At 34.3% G+C, this 5,459-nt stretch overlaps 1 protein-coding gene across 13 annotated transcripts in view; it reads left to right on the top strand.

Moving 5' to 3' along the window:
• Positions 1-5,459, top strand: part of EYA4 (EYA transcriptional coactivator and phosphatase 4) — a 110,852-nt gene that overhangs the window by 1,309 nt on the left and 104,084 nt on the right. The window contains exon 1 of one of the 13 annotated variants that reach the window (XM_077925973.1): positions 316-401. The exons of the other annotated variants lie outside the window; for them this stretch is intronic. The gene's annotated coding sequence lies outside the window, so the exon portion shown is untranslated. Of the gene's footprint in view, positions 1-315; positions 402-5,459 lie in introns of those variants that run through there. 13 annotated transcript variants of the gene reach the window in all.

Raw genomic sequence — 5,459 nt, 5'->3', positions numbered from 1 at the left:
GGGTAGGGTTCTCCCCCCCGACCTTTCCCTTTCTTGACCGCAAAAAAGTCTCTTGAAAGTTTCGGTGCGAGGGCTGGTGTTGTGCAACTTGCCAGCAAATGGAAATTGCACGCATGGAGGTCGTAGAATTAAGAAAGTCGCTCTGCGAACGGTGGGAATTGATGCCAACTTTTTGGGAACGACCATAAACTGTTTTTCTTTCCCCTGGACTTGGATTGTAAAGCTTGGATCTGGAATATATATTACTCTGCTCCGTTGAAGAGCCTGGGACTTCCCAGCCTCCGTCTTACGTTCTTTTTTTTAAAGCAACATCGCAGTTGGTTTTTTGTTTTAAAGGATATAGTTGCTGTTGAGGCTGGCGCAAACGTAAAATACAGATAGATTTCTAGACTAGTAGAAAGGTACAGAGCTCAAGCGGCTTTTTGTTTGTTTGTTTCGCTCTCTTTCAGAAAAACCGAGTGTGTGCATGTAGGCTTAAAAGTACACAAAGCAGCTACTGCTTTGTTTATGTGGTGCTGGTGGGGGTGGGTGGGGGCGAAGGAACTTTCCTGATCTCAGGGAGTATCGTGATCTTCACTTAGCTGTAATGATCACTATAACGGGGCTTATGTTTTGCTCTGAAACCACTTCCACGTGGAGAGGTCTGGTGTGTATGTACATACTTGAAGTAATAGAATTCTCAGTGTTCGTCCCAGTGGGCTTTTGGCCATTAGTTTGACTTTCTGCCTGTCATTAGACACCCCCAAAATCTGCTATAAAAGAGCTGAAGGATAGCTTTTGGCTTTATGGTTGCATGGTATGATGTTTTAACGTTCTTTTTCTCTTACCTTGAGGCCGTTGAATCATTGGTGGGGAAATGTGAATTGGTAAAATGTGTCTACATGCAAACTTCCATTGTCTGCTTTTTTTAAATCTGATGATCGCCTTACCTTTGCATCATTTTCATTGTCATGCATTGAAAAACCATTGGCGTATGAAGTGCTGCTTTTCCAGTGAAGATTCAGGGATTGACAATGGGGTTTTGTCTACCTGTGAGAAAATTACTGGTATTGAAATCTTACATAATTGTCATTTGTTTGATATTTTACCCTGTGGTCAAAGTTTTTAAAACAAAATGTATGTTGCTTTTATTCCACAATCACCATGAATAGAAGTTTGCAGAGAATATCCCATTACCATTAGTAGTTCACATATCTTTAATATGGAATTAAATTTACTTTGAAGATAGTGTTTTGATCAAAATACATTTTTGATACATTTACTTGTTAATATGGTTAATTAGAGTAAGAAAGTACATCATAAGTTGATTCAAATTTGATGTGTCCTATATACTCCCTTCTCTCTGATCAGATTTTTAAAGAAAGAAATTGTGGAGTTCTAAGTCAACTTTTCTTCGGTTTATGAGCACTGCTTTACTTTCCCTCAATAAAGCTGTAGTAAAGGCACATAGGTTTTGTATATCATCGCCATACTTCATTCTCGCTGCATTACACCGAGAATACAAACTTTCTCACTTATTTTGACATAATTTTATTCAGTGCTTTATTATCTATCTTTGAAAGAATAAGCTCATATATAAATAATCTCTAGCACTTCTATTCTGTTTATATTGCAATGGAACTTTAAGTCTTGCCACAAAATAAAAGCCACATATTTACAGATGTGTTATGGGTGCAATTAGTAATGTAATACTTTTCCCCCTATTGCTTTGAAGTATACTAGCATATATTCAGTGTATGCTTATTTCATCTGGTACAATGTTTTTGGAACCCTTTGTTCCTGTGCAATAGAAACCTGTTTTGACAGTAATTGACAGAGCGCTCATGGACAGAATTCTAGGTCATGCTGCCATACTATTATTGAGTTTCTCAGTAGTATAGCTCACAATGATTTATTACATAAATTCATTAGAGATGCATATTTAAATCTGCATTCCTAAGCACATAATCTTGGTAGTTCTCCTGATATCGGTGAAACTTACTTTCAAATAAACGTTTTTTAGGATTGGGGATCACAACATCTTTTTAGGCGATTGATGCAAATTTGAGATGCAAACATGCATAACTACAGTATTTTGTTGTAGTTGCAGTTAAATAGTCACATATCAAATGCGCCATCTTGTTGCTTCTGATGGGTTGATACCATGTTACCCTGTAAATTATCATTTGTCATGTCCTCAAATATTATCATATTCTTGAAAGAGGACAACAGAATATGTAATATGTTAGTGATGTATCTTATATTGACTTCTGTAGGGCTTCTTATATTCAGGTAATGATTTTTGCCTCCTGAAAAGGAAAGTTGGTTTGGGGGTTGGGTTGATTGCTCAATCACTTATATCTGAGTATTATTTTTTGTAAAGGTTTTTATTTTAACTTTTGAAAATGAAGACTTATGAACCCTTTCTTAAAAAGCAGGTTTTCTTTTTTATATGGTGAGTTTATTTGGCATAGTTTTATATAGCAGCTGCTGATCATATTTCATAGAGCTGTTAAAGCACTTAAAACCTAAAATTAGGTACTGTCTGGTAGTAAATATTTCAAATCGTTGCTTGAAGAAATAAATGGAGAAGTGGTTCTCTAAAATCCATTGCTGAACAAAAAGCAAGTAGGATTTTAATATTAAAAACAACAATATTATTATTATAAATAACTGGGACAATTTACTTCCATATAATATGTTTTTAGTGCTCCTTTGTAAGTGACTCACTATTGAGAAATCTTAGAATGATTTCTCTGTGGTTGTTGAAAACATGGGATATTGACACTTCATTCAGTTGCAACAGCGAGCACCAATCACACCCCTACTTCTTTTCCCCTAAAACCTTGTCGTAGAACAGAAGATTGCACATTTATCTGCTTTGTGTGGTCAAAGTTTAACATGTTCCCCCAAAGTATTAACTTTTCTCACATTTCAAACTAGTGATGAACTTGGAATTTTACAAAATAGCTTCAGATAGCTAGATACTGATTTTGTTTCATTATTTAACCTTCAGTTAATAGAAATGAACTAAAGATAAATAATGTTGTGAGTAATACTCTATGTTAAAACACAATGTAGTTTCAAGCATTTAAAAAATATATAAATCCTCGATATATTGGATTTGATAACAACATCAAGCCCAGTGTAGTGTCTTACACCAATGCCACAGGCTTGAATGTGCTTTGTAGCTTCAGCCCTGCTCTCATTGCTGTCTTGGACATAATTAATAGGAAGATGCAATATTCCGTGTATGCAATTAATAGAAAGATGCAATTTTCCATGTATAAGACTAGGTTTTTCCCCTTAAAAATAATGTCAAAAATTAGAGGGCGTCTTATACTTTGGGCCATTTCCCCTATTTTCTTAAATCTGAGTCTCCAAAAATAGGGGCGTCTTATACATGGGGGGCATCTTATAGATGGAAAAATACGGTAAGTATTTAAAAAATAAAATAAATGTTAGTTACAATTGGAAAGCAAATTGTTAATAGTGCTTTGTTAAAAATTTATAGCACAAATAGATTGATACTTTGTGACTATTTTACAGTTCAATCAATGATTTGAATGTAAACAAAGCAGTTTTACTAAGAACACATCATTTTTGTCTTTTTAAAAAAGAGTATTGTATAAATGATAGCTCAACTCTAACCTTTCCCTGTCAATGAAAAGTGCTAATTGAATATGCAAGTTTTGACATACTAGTTTAGATTGATGCTTGAAACTTTCAGCCTTTCTGTCCTTTTTAATTGTTCTTCAGATTTCATACCAGTATTCTGCATGGAACTATTAGGCTGCAATTCTATACCAGTTGTATACAATTCTATGCCTGAGATTCTCATTTAAATCAAGGGGACTTATTTCTGAGTAGAGAATTGTGTTGTTAATGTCTTATAAAATAAAAATTGTTATTAAAGATGAACTTTATATTTTAACAAATTAATTTTTCAAGAGATCAAAGGTATTAATATTTTGTAGTGAGTAAAGATTACAGTGTATGAACACAATTCAATAGAAGGTGTTCAAGTTAAAATTTGGGAATTGTATCCCAAACCTATCGTCACTTGCTTAGGAGTAAATCCTATTGAGTTCAGGAGGACATTTCTTAGTAGGCATGCTTAGGATTCACTTTCAATCATAACTGGGGTAGACTCACTAAAATCGACTAAGAATGAGCTAGTTGGATACAAGCCTTGTTTAGCAGAGACTGTGTTTTGGCAAACCATTTGTGTCCAAATCTGTTCTGAAGACAGTTTGAAGTGCTTTACATACTAACTACTTTGCCGTTTAAGAAATACAGCCATCATTCCATTGATGGTTTTATCTGTCATGAAAGAAGAATAGGCCATATTTATCATGACAGGAATGACCAAAAGTGAGTCTTATTCTTGTGCCCTCCTTTCTTTACCTTTGCTGCAACCACGTGAGAAAACAATGTGTCCGCTTCCATTTTAGATTACCCACAGATTAGCTTTATGTCCAAATCCTAAAGTGTGATTAATCTTAATTACGGTTTGTTGAACCAAGCAAGCTTCATTGCCAATGGTTTTAAATTGGCTTGTTTCAAACAAACCATAGTTAAGATTAGCCACACGTTGGGTTTAGTCATAATGCCAAACTGCAGTTAATGAAATGGAAGTGAAAACATCTGAATGTCTCATGACCATGCCAGAGGAGGAGAAGAGGGGGGCCACACCTTGTCACAATAAACCATGGTCCATTGTGATCTCCAAATTCAGCCAGTTACTTTGATTTATAGCCTTATACAAGTAAATATATTTATAAAAATACATTTGCAACACTTTCTATATAGGGCTGTAATATAAAGTATTGAAGGTTATTTTTATTTGTTGCTTTAAAAGTTTAGACCTCTTACTGTGCAAATTATCCATGTTTTGTCTAAGTACTATTTGATTTTTTTCTCACTTTTAATCTAGGTTGTTAGATTGGTGTTCTTTGTATATAAATGTTTTTTGCATAATCTGACAACATAATTACAGCAGGGTTGGGTATTTTTGGAAACTCATCCAGTTGCTTTGTGAGTGCTCTGCTAAGTTAGTTGTGACTGATATATATTTTTTCTTACTGTTTTACAACTCATCAGAAAAAGTAGGAAAATTGATTTGGTTTTCCTACTAGGTAACAATCTCTGAATTGCTGCACATATACTAAAGATGTTTCTGACCTGTATCTCTCTCTCTCTCTCTCTCTCTCCTTTAGTGGATAGTAACTAGCATATTACATTAACTCCATATGAAGCTATAATAGGACATTTCATTACAATGAAAGATCTATATTTCGTATTTTTAGTCAAGTTTAGAATAGTGGACTAGACTTTTTGATACCTATAGTTGTTCATAATTAACTTGAATAATGTGTTGCATCAGTTGGAACCTATATTGTTACGTTTAAATTTATGTTCCCAGTAGTGTAAAGTGTTATGCCCTTAATGTTTAAGTGAAAACAAGAAAAAAGCAAATA

Source organism: Podarcis muralis, chromosome 3 (genome assembly GCF_964188315.1).
Source record: "Podarcis muralis chromosome 3, rPodMur119.hap1.1, whole genome shotgun sequence".
NCBI classification, from domain to species: Eukaryota; Metazoa; Chordata; class Lepidosauria; order Squamata; family Lacertidae; genus Podarcis; species Podarcis muralis.
This window is presented reverse-complemented; position numbering and strand designations above follow the sequence as displayed.